Below are 19415 nucleotides of genomic sequence, written 5' to 3' on the forward strand. Positions count from 1 at the left end.
CAATAATAAACCAATACCAATAGGAGTATTATGGGTAAGGGTGATGAACTTCGAGCATGGATCAGTACATGGAACTGTGATGTTGTGGCCATAACAGAGACTTGGCTGAGAGAGGGACAGGAATGGGTGCTTAATGCACCAGGGTTTCAATGTTTTAGAAAAGATTGGGGGGGGGGGGGCGGGGAGGGGGATGGAGTTGTACTGCTAATCAGGGATTCAGGGACAATATCACAGCTGCACTCAGAGGGGACATAGAGGGCTCGTCCACTGAGTCTATATAGGTAGAACTTAAAATTAAGAAAGGTGCAATCACTCTGATGGGATTATACTACAGACCCCCCCCCCCCCCCCCCCCCCCCGATAGCCACCGGGACGTTGAGGAATAGATATGTAGGCAGATTAGGGAAAGGTGTAAAACTAATGGGGTTGTTGTCATGGGGGACTTCCAACTTCCCCAATATAAACTGGGACCTCCTTAATGTACGAGGTTTAGACTGGGCATAATTTGTTAGGTGTATCCAGGAAATGAATCAATTAATCAATACATCAATAGTCTAACGAGAGGATGGGCCATACTGGACCTGCTGTTGGGTAACGAGCCTGGCCAGGTGACCAACCTTTCAGTGGGAGAACAGTTAGGGAACAGTGACCACAACTCCTTATGTTAAGATCGCTATAGATAAGGATAAGTATGGACCTTGCGGGAGAGTATTAAATTGGAGCAGGGCAAATTATGGGAGCATTAGGCAGGAACTAGGGAGAGTTAATTGGGAACAGCTGTTTTTGGGCATCTGACATGTGGAGGGTGTTTAAAGACCAACTGCACAGAGTGGGACAGGACAGGACAGGGATGTTCCAGTAAGAAGGAAGATAGGTTGGACAAACTTGGGTTGTTCTTTCTGGAGCGGCAGAGACTGAAGGGAGATCTGATAGAGGCTTATAAGATTATGAGAGGCATAGACAGAGTGGACAACCGGTATCTTCTCTCCAGGGTTGAAATGTCTAATACCGGATGGCATGCATTTAAGGTGAGGGGGGAAAGTTCAAAGGAGACGTGCAGGGCAAGTGTTTTTTTTACACAGAGTGGTGGGTGCCTGGAATGCGCTGCCTGGGGTGGTGGTAGAGGCAAATATGATAGGGGCATTCAAGAAGCTCTTAGATAGGCACATGGATGCGAGGGAAATGGTAGGATATGGATATGGTGTAAGCAGAAGGGATTAGTTTAGTTGGGCATTTTATTACTAATATTGTTTCGGTACAACACTGTGGGCCAAAGGGCCTGTCATGTGCTGTTATGTTCTATATGATTAGTGAGTTTGTGGATGACACACAAGTTGGAGGAGTTGTGGATATTGAGGGAAGTTATTTAAGCCTACATCAGGATATAGATCAGATGGAAAGTTGGGTGGAGTGTCGGCAGATGGAAATTAATCCCAGCGTGCTAGGTGATACATTTTCAGAAGTCAAATAGGAGTAGGACAAATACAGTAAATGGTAGGGCACGAAGGAATGTTGATGAACAGAGGGACCTTGGGGTTCAAGTCCAGTTCCCTGAAAATAGGATGGTGAAGAAGGCACATGGTATGCCATAGGTCAGAGCACAGAAAATAAGAATTGGGATGTTATGCTGCAACTTTGCAAAACATTGATTAGACCACAGTGAGCACTGTGTGCAGTTCTGGTCACCACACTGTAAGGATGTTGTTGCACTAAAAGAGTGCAGAGGAGATTTACCAGGAAGACTTTAGCTATAGGGAGAGATTGGATTGGCTGGGCTTATTTTTTCCTGGAATGAAGGAGGCTGAGGGGTGATGTGCTAGAGGGGTGTACAAAATAGTAAGAGGCATAGATATGATGGATAGTCAGAATCTTTTTCTCCATGGTAGGGCATCAAATACAAGAGACCGTAGGTTTAGGGTGAGAGGAAGAAGCTTTAATAGATTTGAGGGGAAAGATTTTTTTTTAATTCAGAAAGTGGGTGATATCTGGAACTCGCTGCCAAAGGAGGTGGTGAAATCAAATACAGTCACTACCTTTAAGAGATATTTAGACTGGCACTTAAATAGGCAAAGTATAGAAGGATACCGACAACGCGGGCAAATGGGATTAGTGTAGATGGGCAAAAAGGTCAGCATGGTCGTGGTGGGCCGAAGGGCCTGGTTCTGTGCTGTGCAACTCCAGGAGCAGGTGAGAGTGGGTGCAGTTAGTGATTCCTTTCCTGACCCCTCAAAGCCCTTTCACCATCTTCAGGGTACAAGTTGGGTGTACGATGGAATACTCTCCACTTAATGACTGTAGCTCCAACTACGCTCTCATGAAGCTCCTTGTCATCCAGAACAAAACAATTCCTCTACATCCCCCCTAAACTTTCATCCCCTTACCGCCAGCCATCATCAGCTTCTCATCTATGGCACTCTGACAGCACCACGCAAAGCTGTGACCTCTACCACCAGGCAGGACAATAGCACCAAGTGCATGGGAACACCTTGACCTGCACGTTCCCCTCCAGGTACACCATCCTCACTCAGAAACGCATTGCCATTGTCACTGGGTCTAAATCCTGGAACTCCCTCCCCAACGGTATTGTGTCTTCACCAGAAGGGTTGCAGTGTTGAAGATGGCAGTTTTCCACCATCTTCTCAAGGGAAATCAGAGATGGGCAATAATATCTGGCCTTGCCAGTGACATCCAGATTCCATAAATGAAGAAAACATTGAGAGTGGATCAAAATTGGTAATAGTTTTAAAGGGAAAATTGCTAGTTATTTGAAAAGGTGCTGGATTAGATACATCTTTGAAAGCATGACACCATGGCTGAATAAACCCACCCTGTCTTCAGTGCTCTGTGGTTTCATGAATCAAAGTCAATTCCAGGAAATCAAATAGGATTTTACAAAATTTGATTACAAGCACTCTTTCTACTTATAAACAAATCTTTCTCAATACATATAAACAAAACATGCAGACACTGTACTTTCACAACACTGTCACAAGTATTTCAGGAACATGTACTGATGAGTATGTGAATTAGGCAAGGTAATTTTTAAAAAGAACATGGATTATGTAGTTTGAGCCAGTGTGATACGTGTGACATTCTCAGGAGCAGCAGGTGGCTTGGCCAATGGCAGCTAAAAGTACCACATAACAGACGTTAGCAAAACTAAAGCCCATAGGATTGAAGGAACAGTAGTCTTATTGATACAGGGCTGGCCAAGGGATAGAGAACAGTGGTGAATGGCTGATAGGAGAGAAATTTACAAGGATATTCTTGAAAAGTTCATATCAGGACTAGTTCTCTTTATAAAATATATCTAGCGTTTAGATTGTACCTGCATAGCATGAGTTTGTAGATGTATAAAACTCAGAAATGCTGTAACAATGAGGTGAATAGTAACAAGGTTAAGGAACCGTAGACAGACTGTTGTGTGAAAGGTGATGAATTGCAGCAAAGTGTGACGTGATTAATCTTGATAGGAAGAAAAAGGAGTTGCAACAAAAACGAAATGGCTCAATTTTAGAGGTGCAGAAAGGAAACAGGGTTCATGGACACAAGTCTTTGAGGGTTGCAAGAAAAGTTAGAAAGGCTGTTTTAATAAGTGATCCTTGACTTTACAGAAATTAGGCATAGCATACTACATGTTATTATAGCTTTATTTACACTATTTAGATCTCAGCTGCAGAACTAAGCCCAAATATAGGCAGTGCGCTTTACTGAGGATGTAGAGGCAGTTTACAAGAATGGTCCCAGGGATGAGCCACTTCAGTTCTATGGAGAGAAAGGACCAGCCAAGGTTGTTTTCCTCACAAGATCACAAGACAAAGGAGCAAAAGTAGGCCATTTGGCCCATCGAGTCTGCTCCATGAGCTAAACTAATACTATTCCTATCTAGGCCCAATTTCCGGCCTTATCCCCATATCCCTTGATACCTCGACTAATTAGATACCTATCTATCTCCTCAAATGCCTCCAATTATCGGGCCTCCACCACTGTACGTGGCAAAGAATTCCATAAATTCACTACCCTCTGGCTAAAGAAATTTCTCCTCATCTCTGTTTTAAACCTGTACCCTCTAATTCTAAGATTGTGCCCTCTGGTCCTGGACTACCCACCAAGGCCGAGCTGTTTCCCTTGGTGGGTGAGTCCAGGACCAGAGGGCACAATCTTAGAATTCTAATGTTTCTATGAGGTCCCCTCTCATTCTTCTGTTCTGTACTCCAATGAGCACAGTCCAAGAGCCGACAAACGCTCATCGTATGTAAGCCCTTTCATTCCGGGAATCATCCTCGTAAATCTCCTCTGAACTCTCTCCAACATCAGTACATCCTTCCTAAGATATGGGGCCCAAAACTGCACACAGTATTCCAAATCAGGCCTCACCAGTGCCCCATAGAGCCTCATCAACACTTCCTTACTTTTATACACCAACATAGCATTCGCTTTCCTTACCGCCGATCCGACCTGGTGGTTAACCTTTAGGGTATCCTGCACGAGTACCCCCATGTCCCTTTGTACTTCTGTACTTTGAATTTTCTCCCCATCTAGATAATAATCTGCCCGTTTATTTCTGTTTCCAAAGTGTACAACGGCACATTTCTTAACATTGAATCTCATCTGCCATTTCTTTGCCCATTCTCCTAAACTATCTAAGTCTCTCTGCAACCTTCCTGTTTCTTCAATACTCCCTACTCCTCCACCTATCTTGGTATCATCTGCTGAGGTTAAGAGGAAACTTATTAGAGGTGTTCAAAATCATGATGGATGTTGATAGAGTAAAAAAGGAAGTGTTTTTGAGCAGCAGGTTCAGTAACAAGAGGACACAGGTTCAAGATGATTGACCACAGGAGAAAAGACTTTTACATAAAGAATTATGGCCTAGAATGCAGCCTTGAAAGGGTGGTGGAACTGGACGATTGAACATATTTGTAGGTTGGATGTGAAAGAGCAGAGAAACAGGGCTTAACTGGAGCGCCTACACTGGGTCTGGGCACTTTCACAGGCACACGGAGCCAGGGCATCTCCTCCTCCTCCTCCCCCTCCACCAGTGTCACAACTCCACCACAGGACATCCTCACCTCACTGAAGGAGATCGCTGCCTGTGATTACTCACTGACTGCATTACCACCCTATCAACAATGGTTGAAGAAGAAACAAGTAGTCCTTGGTCACTTTGATCAACCAGTTCCTAACTTCCTGCGAGCACAGGATCAGACTGAGGAGAATATGAAGGCTGAAGCAAGGACAGAATGGAATTAGAGTGGATGCAGGAAGTGAAGGGAACATGGGATTAAATGGGGTGGGATATCAAAGGGAGTGGGGAGTACAGGATTAGATTGAGTGGGGTATCACAGGGAGGGAGAGTAGAGTCGTACTGCACAGAAACAGGCCCTTCGGCCCAACTCGTCCATGCCAACCAAGTTATCAACCAGTCCCATTTGACTGTAATTGGCTCATATCCCTCTAAACCTTTCCCATCCATGTACCCATCCAAACATCTTTTAAATGTAATTGTACTCAACTCTACCACTTCCTCTGGCAGCTTGTCCCACATACCACCCCCCCCCCCCATCCCTTGTGTGAAACAGTTGCCCCTCTGGACTCCTTTAAATTTTTCCCCTCTCACTGTAAGCCTATGCCTTCTAGTTTTACACTCCCCTACCCTGGGAAAAAGACTGTGACCATTAACCTAATCGATGCCCCTCATGATTTTATATCCCTCTATAAGGTCACCCCTCAACCTCCTACCCTCCAGGGTGAACAGTCCCAGCCTATCCAATCTCTCATAACTCCAGTGTGGTAACATCCTGATGAAAATTTTCTGCACTCTTTCCAGGTTAACATCTTTCCAATAGCTAAGTGACCAGAACTTCACACAATAGTCCAAGTGTGGGCTCAACAACATCACGTACAGTTGTAGCACGATGCTCCAACACTTGTACTCAATGCCCCGACCATGCCAAATGCCTTCTTCACCACCCTGTCTACCTGTGTTGTCAGTTTCAGGGAACTACTTGTACCCCTAGGTCTCTGCTCTCCAGCCCTACCGTTTACTGTGCAAGTCTGCACTGGTTTAACTTCAAAATGCAACAATGCACTCATCCGCGTTAAATTCCATCTGTTATTCCTTGGACCACTTTCCCAGTTGATCTAGGTCCTGTTGTAACCTTAGACAACCCTCTTCACTGCCCACTGCACCACCAGTTTTGGTATTATCCGCAAACTTATTAATCATGTCAAATATATACTCATTCAAACTGTTAATATAGATGAGGAACAGCAGATGACCCAGCACCAATCCCTGCTGCACACCACTGGTCACAGGCCTCCGATCTGAATAACAACCCTCCACTACCTCCCTCTGCCTCCTTCCACTAAGCCAAGTTTGTATCCAGTTGGCCAGCTCACCCTGGATCCCATGTGATCTAACTTTCCGGACCAGCCACTCATGCAGGACTCTGTCAAACGCCATGTAGACAATGCCATTGTATACAATCTCTCGTCTACAATAAAGTCGATGTGGACAACCTCTACCACCCAACAACTGTCTTCATCATCTCTTCAAAGAACCCAATCAGATTAGTGAGACACAATTTCCCATGCACAAGGCCATGCTGACTATACCAATTCAACCCTTGCCTTTCCAAATGCAGGTAGATCCTGTCTCTCAGAATCCCCTCCAGTAACTTTCCCACCATTGATGTTAGGCTCACTGGCCTGTAGTTCCCTGACTTGTCCTTCCAGCCCTTCTTACATAAAGGCACAAAATCTCAGGAGAGTGGGATTAGCCAGATGCTCTAGGGTACCGGGAATGACGGGCAAATGTCACTAGACTGAGAGGAATACTGAAAGGTACAGAGAGGGAGGAAAGAGAATTATTAGACTGGGAGGGATATTTAAGATACGGGGAATGCTTAGGATATTTAAGGACTAGACTGCATGCCTCACATTCACAGAATTGGTAGGACTAATGTCAAGAGGCAGTACACTCTTAAGGGCAAGACCCTTAACAGTGTTGAAGAGCAGAGAGACCTTAGGGTGCAAGTCCATGACTCATTGAAAGTGGCTACACAGGTAGACAGGGTGGTTAAGAAGGCTTATGGAATGATTGCATTTATTAATTGGGGTATTGAGTACAGGAGTCAAGATGTTATGATACATCTCTATAGAACTCTGGTTAGGCCATATTTAGAGTATTGCGTGCAATTCTGGTCACCTCACTATAGGAAGGATGTCGAGGCTTCAGAGAGGGTGCAGAGGAGGTTTACTAGGATGCTGCCTGGATTAGAGGGCATGTGCTATCAGGAGTGGCTGGACAAACTTGGGCTCTTTTCTCTGGAGTGTCGGAGGCTGAGGGGTGATCTGTTGGAAGTGTATAAAATTATGAGGGGCATAGATAGGGAGGACAATATCTTTTTCCCATTATTGAGCGATTCAATACCAGAGGGCATGCATTTAAGGTGAGAGGGGGTAGGTTCAGAACAGACGCGAGGGGTACGTTTTTTACTGAGAGAGTGGTGGATGCCTGGAATAAGTTGCCTGATAGGGTGGTGGAGGCAAACTCATTGGGGGCTTTTAAGAAGGGCTTGGATGGGCACGTGAATGAGAGGAAAATAGAGGGATATGGGCATTCTGTAGGTAGGAGGGAGTAGCTACGTCAGCCCAACATTGTGGGCCGAAGGGCCTGTTCTGTGCCATACTGTTCTATGTTCTTATGTAATTGTGCAATTATAAGATCTCCAGTGATCAGTCTAATGGAAGCTGAGCCAGTGGGTCCTCGGCCTGGCTTCCTGAATGGGAATATTCCTGCAATATCCAGTTTGAGATTCTATCCTTGTGTCTGGAGGCAGCGTCTGATATGGTTTAAAATCAGGATGAAATAATTTAGAGAACATGCTTATCAATGGTGGAGACAACCTAGAGGAATGAATGGAAGAACAGAGACACAAGAAACTGCAGATGCTGGAATCAGGAGCAACACACAATCTGCTGGGGGGAACTCACCGGGTTGAGCAGCACCTGTGGGGGTAAGGACATCGAATTTTCGGGTTGAAACCCTGCATCAGGACTAACATCTGTACCAGTCATCACAAGGCACTGAAGATTACAGACCTACTCCAGGGTTTGCAGTTCCACTGGTGAGTGAAACATTTGTCATAGAGTCATAGGAGTTGTACATCACAGAAACAGGCGCTTCAGCCCAACTCGTCCATGCCAACCATGGTGCCTCCCTGAGCTAGTTCCATTTGCCCAGCTTTGGCCTATTTCCCTCGAAACCTTTCCAATCCACATACCTGAGGTTTACAGAATCACAGAAATTTTACACACAAAGCCACAGAAATCGCACTCGCCATCAACAACCAAGGCCTTCAAGGCTATGGCACTGCCAGTGCTCATCCAAGTAGTGAGTTTGCAGATGCAAAAGTTGGTGCTGTTGTGGATAGTGAGGAAGGTTGTCCAAGCCTACAGCAGGATATAGAGCAGATGGAAAGTTGGGCAGAGCATTGGCGGATGGAATTTAATCCTGACAAGTGCAAGGTGATGCATTTTGGGAAGTCAAATAAGGAAAGGACATATACAGCAAATGGAAGGGAACAGAGCGACCTAGGAGTCCAAGTTCATAGTTCCCCTGAGAGTGGCAACACAGATTGACAGTGGTGAAGGTGGCATGTGGCATGCTTGCTTTCATAGGAATGTCTGATTATGTCTTTTTTTGCAGTCTCTTGCTTTTGCACAGTTTTTTCTGCTGTATGGTATATTTTATGTTGTGTGTGTTGCCTGTACCTACGTGCCTGTGATGTTGCTGCAAGTTTTTCATTATATTGCACGTCACCGAACTTGTGCGCATGACAATAAACTTGACGTGACTAGAATATAAGAGCTGGGACATTATGTTGCAACTTTACAAAACACTTGTGTGCTCTTGGTGTACACTTGTGTGCAGTTGTGGTCATCACACTATAGGAAGGATGTGGTTGCACTGAGAGAGTGCAGAGGAGATTCATCGAGATGTTCCCTGGATTGGAGGACTTTAGTCACGGAGAGAGACTGGGTGGGCTGTATATGTCCTTTCCTTATTTGACTTCCCAAACTGCATCACCTTGCATGTCAGGATTAAATTCCATCTGCCAGTGCTCCACCCAACTTCCCGTCTTATTTTCCCTGGAGTGAAGGAAGCCAAGGGGTCACCTGATAGAAGGATATAAATTATGAGATTAGATAGTCAAAATCTTTTTCCTATGGTGCGGATATCAAAAAGAGGGCCTGGATTTAAGGTGAAAGGAATTTTAAAGAGGATCTGAGGGATGTTTTGTTCCAGACAGAGGGTGGGTGATATCTGGAATGGGCTGCCAGGGGAGGTGGTGGAATCAGATACAATCAGTATGTTTAAGAGGAATTTAGACAGACACTTAACTAGGCAAGGTGCAGAATGATACGGTCCTTATGTGGGGAAATGGGATTAATGTAGATGGTCAATAATGCCAGCATGGACATGACGGGCTGAAGGGCCTGAGTCTGTGCTGTATGAATCTACTCTTTAAAGGTGATGAGGGCTTTGCCTCCACCATCCTTTCAAGCAGCATATTCCAGTTCACCACGACTGTCTTTTCCTCAATCCCCATCGTCATTCCATAAATTTCCTTAAGCACTCCTGTTACTGACCTCTCTAGTAAGGGCAATAGGTCTGCCTACCCAGGCTAGCAAAGCCTCCCAATTTTATATACTGCAATTAAATCTCCACTCAATCTGTTTTTCCAAAGGCAACAATCCAAACCTCACCAATCTCCTTTCATAACCAAATTTCAGCTGGGACAGGTAACATCTACTTTCAAAATTCCTCAATATTGACTACGTTTATCTCACTGAATTCTTATTCCCATCTCTTTCGGTTTCTATAGGCCCTCTGATATGAATAAATGTACAAAGTATTAAGAACAACCCATTATCTCCTGCCCCATACATTTTGTCCTCTCATTCCTGTATTAATCTCTTGTTTTCATACATTAAACTTGTTTGCATTTAACTGCTATTGCTTTTGCATTGAGTTCTGTGCCTTCCTCACTGCAGAACCTGAAAGCTGACATAAGCTTCAGAACTGAATGAGTGCTGCAGTGCCAGAGGAGCCATCTTTCAGATGAAATGTTATACAGAGACCCTGCACGCTATTTTAATTAGGAGTTTTGCCAGTGACCTTCTCATGAATTGATCCCTCAACCAATACCACAAAAACAAATAAACTTATCATTGATTTAATTATTGTGGGTGGAATAATAATGTGCACAATTTAGCTTGTGTAGACTAGGACTTTATTCCCTGTAACGTCGGAGATTGAGGGGGAACCTGAGAGAGGTATACCAGATCATGAGGGGCACAGACAGGGTGAAAGAACATTGACTTTACCAGGGAGGGGGAGCTAGAAACAAGAGGGCATAGGTTTAACATCAAAGATGAGAGATTTAAAAGGGACATCAGGGGCAGCTTCTTCACACAGAGGGTGGTGCGTGTTTGAGGTGGGCAAATTAGCAACATTTATAAGCTATCTAGATAAGTACACGGATAGGGGAATAATATTGTGCATATGTGGAGGGCTACGGGCCTATGCAGGCAGACGGGACTAGCTGCTGGGCAACACAGTCAGCATGGATGAGTTGGGCTAAAGGGCCTGTTTCCATGCTGTATCACTCTTTAACAGACAGAAGAGATTAAGATCGTGGATCCTTCTCAGAATGGCAAACTGTGACTATGGGGTACTGCAGATATTGATGCTTGATATTTCCTTATGACACGAGAGGAGGCCATTCAACCCATTGAGTTCATGCTGGCTCTCACAGCAATTCCATTCCTCATATTTTTCTGTAATCAATTTTCTCACACATACCCATTAGCAACCCAATTCTCCCACCAACCATTGGAGATAACTTACAGTAGCCAATTAACAATGCAACCCAGCACATCCTTGTCCAAAACAATTCATAATCTACATTGGCTAGGGAATCAAATATAACATTTCCAAGCTTGCTGATGATACAAAACTAAGTGGGAATGTAAATGGTGATGAGGAGACAGATGTGTTTCTAGGGGATATAGTCAAGCTGTGTAAGTGGGCAACAACACGGCAGATGGAACAGTGTGTGGAAAATGTGAGGTAAATGTTGAAGGAAAACACAAACACAGTATTTTTAAAATGGTGAGAGACTGGGAGTCCTAGTACACAAGTCACTGACAACTAACATGTTAATGTAGCAGGCAATTGGGAAGGCAAGTAGTGTATTGGCTGTTATTGCAAAAGGATTTGAGTACAAGAATAAAGGTGTCTTACTTCATTTACATAAGGCCTCAATGAGACCACATCTAAAATACTGTGCACAATTTTGGTTTTATTACCTGAAAAACAAGTCAATCATAAAAAGGAAGCAAGCTTATACTTGCTATGGAGGGAGTGCAACATCCCAGAATGGTTCCTGGGATGGCAGGTCTGTCAAATGAGGAGAGATTGAGTAGGCTGGGCCTCTACTGTCCAGAGGTTAGAAGAATGAGAGGTGACCACATTGAAACATTCAAACTTCTTAGCAGGTTCAACAGGCTGGATGTGGAGAAGATGTTCCCCTAGTTGAGGAGGCTAGAACTATGGGGCACCATTTGAGAATAAAGGGAAGGCCATTAAGGACTGAAATAAGAACTTTCATCAGATCTTTGGAATTCTCTATGACCGTCAGCTGTAGAGGCTCAGTCGGTGACTGTATTCAAGACAGACAGAGATTTCTGGGTCTCTGAGGTAATAGATCAGCCATGATCTTGTTGAATGGAATAGCAGGCTCAGGGGGCTGGATGGCCTACTTCTGTATTTCATCTGCTTCGTTTGTCTTATGCTACCAGCAATTTTCAAAGGGGTAATTGAATAATATGTGCAGCATTATTTTAAGAGCTGTAGATCAGTTTCACAAAGAGACAGCACAGATTCCTTTTGAGCTGCAAGATTTTGAACTTACAGTAGAACAACAAATTTCACATCATCTGCCAGTGATGATAAATCTGATTCTGAAGGATTGTACATTTTGTTACAGAGAATATACATGAGTGAAACAGGCCATTCGGCCAGCCTATGCTGTTCCTCCTCTCAACCCACTGCTTCACATCTGCCTAATCATTACCATTTCCTTTCGGAAAATACAGGACACATGAAGATTATTGGTGCAGTACAGGGTTGGATTTCACGGAGATCCAAGGTGGAAGTCTGTAGACAGTTCGCACGAATAAGCTGCCTGCATGCAGGAATGAGCCCACTGTGTGTGAGTGAGTGTGAGTGTGTGAGAGAGAGAGAGAGAGAGAGTGAGTGTGTGAGTGTGAGAGAGTGTGAGTGTGTGTGTGTGTGAGAGAGTGAGTGTGAGTGAGAGTGTGAGTGTGTGAGAGAGTGAGTGAGTGTGTGTGTGAGTGTGTGTGAGTGTGAGAGAGAGTGAGTGTGAGTGAGAGAGTGTGAGAGTGTGTGTGTGTGAGAGAGAGTGAGTGTGAGAGAGTGAGTGTGTGTGTGTGTGGGAGAGAGAGTGAGTGTGTGTGTGAGAGTGAGTGTGAGAGTGTGAGAGAGAGTGAGTGTGAGTGAGAGAGTGTGAGAGTGTGTGTGTGTGAGAGAGAGAGACTGAGTGTGAGTGTGTGTGAGTGTGAGAGGCCCCCATGGCAGAGGCAGGGGCATGTTCCAGGGCTGCGGACCTGGGGCCGGGCCTGGGCCCGTACCCGAGGCCGTTCCTGGGGCCTGGCCCTGGACTGGAGCCGAGGCCGTACCAGGAGCCCGAAGGTCCGCATGGGTTCTCCTTCCCTCGGCGCCCCCACCACCCCGGGCTGGCCGACGGAGCCACAGGCGCTGCTGCGAGCGCGTCCGCTCTGTCAGCCGGGCGGCGTAGGCCGCAGGCTGCGCCCTGACCCCAGCAGCGCAGTGGCCCGGCCCCCGCTCGCTCCCCCACTCCCCGGGCGGCCGCCTCGCCCGCTCCCACTCACATCTCGCCGCTCCCGGTCCAGCGTCCCGGGTCTAGAAGCTCCCGGGCCGCTTGGTCCGCCTGTCAGACGCCTCACGACCCTCAGCGAACGCAACACCGAACAGGGCGACCGGAGAGAGCCGAGCGCCGCCGGAGAGAGCCGAGGCCGGCCGAGCAACGCCGAGCGCCGCCGGAGAGAGCCGAGGCCGGCCGAGCAACGCCGAGCGCCGCCGGAGAGAGCCGAGGCCGGCCGAGCAACGCCGAGCGGGCCCGCCGGAGAGAGCCGAGGCCGGCCGAGCAACGCCGAGCGGGCCCGCCGGAGAGAGCCGAGGTCGGCCGAGCAACGCCGAGCGGGCCCGCCGGAGAGAGCCGAGCAACGCCGAGCGGGCCCGCCGGAGAGAGCCGAGGTCGGCCGAGCAACGCCGAGCGGGCCCGCCGGAGAGAGCCGAGGCCGGCCGAGCAACGCCGAGCGGGCCCGCCGGAGAGAGCCGAGGTCGGCCGAGCAACGCCGAGCGGGCCCGCCGGAGAGAGCCGAGCAACGCCGAGCAACGCCGAGCGCTGGACTACTTACAGTTGACCTGAACTGGACTGGGATGGGGTTTCACCAGCTCCTCGCCCCTTCAGGACGGCCCACGCTGTTGGACAAGCAATCCAACGCTTGAAGTGCATTCACCTTTGGGCTGTGGGAAGAGCCGTATCCACAGTCTCTCAGTTTTAGCCTTGAGAGGCAAACATTGCCCAGGACATGGAGCAGGACCCCTTTAAATGGAGACCGTGGGAGCTCTAAAAATAAAGATGCAAAACCATCTAACTGGCGAGAATGCAGAGCTCTGAGATGCAAACGAAAGACAACATAGGAGGAGGCCACTTAGTTCCTCAAGACTGCCCCCACCATTCAACACAATAATCCCAAGCAAGCTTGTCACCAAACTCCGAGACCTGGGACTCAACACCTCCCTCTGTGACTGGATCCTTGACTTTCTAACAGGCCGCAATCAGTGAGGATAGGCAGCAATACCTCCGGCACGATTATTCTCAACACTGGTGCCCCACAAGGCTGCGTCCTCAGCCCTCTACTCTACTCCCTATACACTCATGACTGTGTGGCCAGATTCTGCTCTAACTCCATCCACAAGTTTGCAGATGATACAACCGTTGTAGGCCGTATCTCAAACAGCGATGAGTCGGAGTACAGGAAGGAGATAGAGAGCTTAGTGGAATGGTGTCATGACAACAGCCTTTCCCTCAATGTCAACAAAAGACCTGGTCATTGACTTTAGGAAAGGGGGCGGTGTACACGCACCTGTCTACATCAATGGTGCTGAGGTTGAGAGGGTTGAGATCTTCAGGTTCCTGGGAGTGAACATCACCAACAACCTGTCCTGGTCAAATCACGTAGATACCACCGCCAAGAAAGCTCATCAGCGCCTCTACTTCCTCAGGAGGCTAAAGAAATTTGGTTCGTCCCCTTTGACTCTCACCAACTCTTACCGATACACCATAGAAAGCATCCTATCTGGATGTATCATGGCTTGGTATGGCAACTGCTCTGCCCGGGACCGCAAGAAACTGCAGAGAGTTGTGGACACAGCCCAGAGCATTATGGACACCAGCCTCCCCTCCTTGGACTCTGTCTTTACCTCTCGTTGTCTTGGTCAAGCAGCCAACATAATCAAAGACCACACCCACCCTGGACATTCTCTCTTCTCTCCCCTTCCATCGGGTAGGAGATACAGGACCACTGTGATAAGACTATTGAACGGCTCCCTTATACAATGAGATGGACTATGACCTCACGATCTACCTTGTTGTGACCTTGCACCTTATTACACAGCACTTTCTCTGTAGCTGTGACACTTTACTCTGTACTGTTATTGTTTTTACCTGTACTACATCAATGCACTCTGTACTAACCCAATGTAACTGCACTGTGTAATGAATTGACCTGTACAATCGGTTTGTAAGACAAGTTTTTCACTGGACCTCGGTACAAGTGACAATAATGAACCAAAACAAATATGATCATGGCTGATCTACACTGGCCTCAAGTCCTCTTCTGTGCCAGTTTCCCATCACTCTCACTTCCTCGACCTTTAAAATCTTAATCTAAGACCCATATATACTTCTAGTAATCCAGCCACCACAGTTCTCTGGGGTAGAAAAATCCGGGGATTCATTACCCTCTGGGTGTCCCAGTACATGATTTGCAAAAGGCAAGTGTGTAGATACAGCAAGTAACAGGGAAATGGGAGAGCAATGGGAAATTGTATATCAGGATTAAGAAGATAGCAGAGTGGGAGTTGGAAAAGGGAGTGGGGGTCTTGAATAGGGATAGAGCACAGCCGAGTTGTGAACATGGAGATGGGAGTCAGGAACTAGGAGATAGAATGGGGAGATAGAGCACAGAACAGTACAGCACAAGAACAGGCCTTTCGACCCACAATGTCTGGGCCAAGCATGATGTCAAATTAAACTAATCCCTTTTGCCTGCACATGATCCATACCCCTCCATTCCCTGCCTATTCATGTGTCTATCTAAAAACCTCTTAAACACCACTATCGTATCTGCTTCCACCACCACCCCTGGCAGCCTGTTCCAGGCACCCCTCACACTCTGTGTACAAAAAAATCCCCGTACATCTCAGTTCTGGTCGCCTCATTATAGGAAGGATGTGGAACCTTTAGAGAGGGTGCAGAGGACATTTACCAGGATGTTGTCTGGATTGGAGAGCCTGTCTTATGAGGATAGGTTGAGTGAGCTAGGGCTTTCCTCTTTGGAGAGGAGGAGGATGAGAGGTGACTTGATGGAGGTGTACAAGATGATAAGAGGCATAGATCGAGTGGACAGTCAGAGACTTTTTCCCAGGGTAACAATGGCTAACACGAGGGGACATAATTTTAAGATGATTGGAGGAAGGTATAAGGGGGATGTCAGAGGTAAGTTTTTTTACACAGAGAGTGGTGGGTGTGTGGAACGCACTGCTGGCGGAGGTTGTGGGGGCAGATACATCAGGGACATTTAAGAGACTCTTAGATAGACACATGAATGAGAAATGGAGGGCTATGTGGGAGGGAAGGGTTAGATAGATCTTAAAGCAGGATAAAATGTCGGCACAACATTGCGGGCTGAAGGGCCTGTATTGTGCTGTAATGTACTATGTTCTATGTAAACTTCCCCCCTCACCTCAGAGCTGTGCCCTCTAGTATTTGACATTTCTACTCTGGGAAAACAATTCTGTCTACCCTATCTATGCTTCTCATAATTTTATAAACCTCTATCAGATCTCCCCTCAGCCTGCGACACTCCAGAGAAAACAACCCAGGTCTGTCCAACCTTTCCTTATAGCTCATACCCTCTAATCCAGGCAACATCCCAGAAAACCTCCTCTGCACCCTCTCCAAAGCCTCCACACGCTTCCTGTAATGGGGCGACCAGAATTACAAACAATACTCCGTGCAACCTCATTGAAGTTTTATGCAACTGCTTCATGGCTTCCTGACTCTTGTGGTCCTAGTGATGAAGGCAAGCATGCCACACACCTCCTTTACCACCCTCTCTGTTTGTGTGGCCACTTTCGGGGAGCTGTGGGCTTGGACCGGAAGATCCCTCCGTACAGCAATGCTCCCAAAGTGCACCACTTCACACTTGGCAGGATTAAACGCCATCTTTCAATTGAAGTGGATCAGCTGGAGAGACACAATGTTGTGTCACACAGGGAGAGGAGGGAGTGGGAAGCTCCTGTCACAGTCACTCCAGAGGCAGTGAGGTGATATGGTGACTATAAGGACACAGTAAATCATTGTAAAGGGGTTTACAAACAGATGGAGTATATTGATCACTGAGTGCAGTTCATTTGTTTGCCTGTTTTTTGTTGCTCATTGCTGGCCTGTCAGCAGATGAACAGCACATGTCCCCGTCTCCCTGTCTGTGTTACTACAGCTAACCGTTGGGAGTGGCTGGGATGGTGGGCAGGCAGAGGGAGGTGGGGGTGAACCTTTCTCTCAGCAACCACTGTTACACCCCAATCTTATAGTCACAGAGTCATACAGCACAGAAACAGGCTGTTCGGCCCAACTTACCAATGCCAACCGGGATGTCCATCTAAGCTCATCCCAGTTGCTGTATTTAGCCTGTGTCCCTCTAAACGTTCCCATCCATGTACCTGTCTACTTCAATTAAATGTTGTCAATGTACCTGCCTCACCCGCTTCCTCTGGCAGTTTGTTCCATACGCTCACCACCCTCTGTGTGAAAAACTTGCTTCTCAGGTCCCTTTTAAATCTCTCCCTTCTCACCATAAACCTGTGCCGTCTAGTTCCTCATTCCCCAACCCTGGGACAAAGTTCACCTGGGAGATGCAAGGGCCGTTGCACACTGCGGTGAGGCAGTGTTGGTTGACTCCGATTTCCACCCATTGCCCAGCTCCAGCTACCTGTTGGCTCTGCGTGAAGGGGAGGTGTGAGGATACCTGCGCACAACACCAGAAATGTTCAGCCAGCATGTTACCTTCCTGCCACACTCTTACTCCAAGGTTCCCCTCGTTCAGGAGCCAAGACAAATCAATCATCATATTGGAGAGTGGAATGGCCTCCTCGTCCTACAAACTTCTGATGTTCCTGACTTCAAATAATGAGTATTTTGGGAATGCCATACCTGTACCGTGTAAATCATTCTCAGCATGTGAACTTGTCCTGATTCTGGGAAAGACTCAGAGACGATCAGATGCCGGACTGAGTATATCTGTCCGGTGCTATTTCAGTCCAGGAATGCGTTTGGAAGCACTGGGAATATTTCCTCCATTCCTCTGCACAATGTTGGGTCTTTAAAGGTCCTTGGGAATTTCCTGTGCCGACATTTCCAAAGACAAACACATGCTGAATCCGCTGTTATTGACTGTGCATGTTCTCTGGGATCCTGGTGTTCTGAGCTTTCAGTTGCTGAGAGATCTGGCAGCCATAGTGAGCAGGGCAGCCAAGCGCAGCCACTGTCCCAGCCCGGCCCAGCGGTGCTGGTGTCCCTGCAACAGCCCCCGACACTGAGCACTGACCTCTGCTCCTTAAGCAACTACCGCCATCGAGCTGGGGCTCCGTGCTGGATTAATCCCTCCGCAGAGATTCCTCCACTAAAGGCAATATTCTGTCTTTAATTATCACATGCAGAGCTTCAAGAGATTGTCCCAACCTGGTGCCAGCTCTGGCACTATCATTACAGTCTGCAATTTTGGCACACGCTGATGTTACTGAGGGATTATGGCAGGGGTCCGGACGACCTTCTTTCACCTTCTGAGGTGCTGTTCTCAGCGCCCAGCTACAGGCATGCTCTGTCCCTGCTTGCCCTGAGAGGGGCTTCTGAGCTGCCTTCTGAAACCGCTGCCAGTTCCCTGCAGCCAGTCGGCAAGTTGCAGCTCGGCTGGAGCCAGAGAGGACAACAGATTTCCTTTCCCTGAAAAACATCAGTGAACCAGATGGGTGTTTATAAACAGTCCAGCTTTTAATTGAATTAAGATGCTAAGCTGCTCCAGTAGGATCTGAACTCGTGTACTCTGGACAGGGATCACTGGACCTATTAGCTCCGTCCACCTGCTGGCATCAAGGTTCGGATCCATCTTACACTGCTGGGTGTCCCAGTCCCATGGAAGGTGGTCATCCTCCGTGTGTGAGGCTGGGAACACAGTCTCCGCATGTTGGGGGAGCACCTGTAGGAGACCAGAGCCTGGATGGAGACCACTGGCTCAGGGGAACGGTGGCACAGCAATTGGTGGCACTGTTCCATGGCTCCAGTGATCCAGGTTCCATCCTGACCTTCGGTGCTGTCTGTGTGGAGTTTGCATGTTCTCCCTGTGACTGTGTGGGTTTCCCCCGGGTGCTCCGGTTTCCTCCCACATCCTAAAATAGTTCTGATACGTTAGTGGCTGCTAATAGTGGCTCAGTGTAGGTGAGCAGCAAAAGAGTTGGTGTAGACACAAGTGGAGCGGGAGGAACTCAGTGGGTCGGGCAGCCTCTGTGGGGGAGAGGAGTCATCGACGTTTTGCATCGATAAAGCAGGCACAACCCGAATCACTACAATATCGCAACACCATGACCACTTTGCACTAAAATGGACTTTTTTTGTTCTATTTGTGCTCTTTCTTGTAAAAATTGTGTATAATTTATGTTTAATTTGTGTTTTTCTTGTGAATGCTGCTGATCTGATGCTGTGTGCCCGTGATGCTGCTGCAGGTAAGTTTTTCATTACACCTGTGCGCACACAGACTGTGCAGATGACAATAAACTCAGCTTTGACATCTTTGACTTTGAAACCCTGTCCCAGGTTGAGTTGATGGGCCTGTGAGAGAGAGGATATTGGGGATGGGGGGTGTACAGGGAAATCTGAAGAGGGGGATTGGGACCAACAAATCACAAGAAGTGAGCAGGCAGGGGCAGCAAATGGTCAGGAAGGCAAATGCGGTGGGTG

At 47.4% G+C, this 19415-nt stretch overlaps 1 protein-coding gene across 2 annotated transcripts in view; it reads right to left on the reverse strand.

Moving 5' to 3' along the window:
- Window positions 1-13107, reverse strand: part of phrf1 (PHD and ring finger domains 1) — a 78923-nt gene extending 65816 nt beyond the window's left edge. For both annotated transcript variants that reach the window (XM_052029137.1, XM_052029136.1), the window contains exon 1: window positions 12985-13107. The gene's annotated coding sequence lies outside the window, so the exon portion shown is untranslated. The remainder of the gene's footprint in view (window positions 1-12984) is intronic.
- Between the last annotated feature and the right edge of the window lie 6308 nt (window positions 13108-19415).

The sequence above is a fragment of the Pristis pectinata genome, chromosome 14 (assembly GCF_009764475.1).
Source record: "Pristis pectinata isolate sPriPec2 chromosome 14, sPriPec2.1.pri, whole genome shotgun sequence".
Taxonomy (NCBI): domain Eukaryota; kingdom Metazoa; phylum Chordata; class Chondrichthyes; order Rhinopristiformes; family Pristidae; genus Pristis; species Pristis pectinata.